The sequence below is a fragment of the Elephantulus edwardii genome, unplaced genomic scaffold, assembly GCF_000299155.1.
Source record: "Elephantulus edwardii isolate Elephantulus edwardi_28Jun2011 unplaced genomic scaffold, EleEdw1.0 scaffold00431, whole genome shotgun sequence".
NCBI classification, from domain to species: Eukaryota; Metazoa; Chordata; class Mammalia; order Macroscelidea; family Macroscelididae; genus Elephantulus; species Elephantulus edwardii.
This window is the reverse complement of record NW_006400181.1, coordinates 606,219-607,158: the sequence shown is the minus strand read 5'-3', so window position 1 is coordinate 607,158 and position 940 is coordinate 606,219.

Here is a 940-nt window from a genome sequence, read left to right as displayed (position 1 = left end):
ATATTTGAACTATAGTGCTATAGAAGATATTTAATATACCTTGGACGGCCAGTAGAACACAATTAATTGACTTGTGTATAATCATGTCTAAATTACATTTTCCAAATTTGGGAAAGTATAATAAATAGTATCCGATAGATATTAATATAGTCTTTTTGCATAAAAGTATGCCTGCACCTCCCTTTACCATCAAGTAGCTATTTGGAGGCTTTAAATTGCAAGGGAGGAGACTACACATCTTCTTCTTCAGAAACTGCTAATGGATTTGAACCGGAAAAGAAAGCCACAGCATTTAGGTTAACAAAATAACTCTCTACCAATTAAGCCACAAGCAACCCTAAGGCTTATCTTCTTTTAAGTCTAAAAGTTCCTTCAGAAATGAAACAATATGAAAATTGCAAGTAAAGTTTAAAGAGAAATAAACTCTTCTTTGGAGTTATAGTGATTCAAATATTAAAATGACACAATAGTAACTAAAACTTGTGTATATATTAATAGGCCAATTTAGTCACAAGCATCAAATATCATAATTATTATCCCATGTTGCTGAAAACGATTGAAAAACAGCTGGAACAGAATTGACAAACATTCAAGCTGAATTTACAAGAGCACATGGAACGTGGAGTATTATTGCTTATGTCAGTCAGACACAGTGTGGCTGAATGCCGAGAATACCATAAAAATGTTTATTTGTGCTTTATGTGTGGATCATAACATTTTCATATACATATAGATTGATTATGCAAAGGTATTTGACTGCATGGATCATAACAAACTGTGGCTGACTCTGAGAAGAATGGGAATCCCAGAACATTTAATCGTGCTAACGCGAAACCTATACTTGAACCAAGAGGCAGTAGTCAGAACAGAGCAGGGCAACACTGCATGGTTCAAAATTGGGAAGGGTGTATGCCAGGGATGTGTCCTGTCTCCATACCTT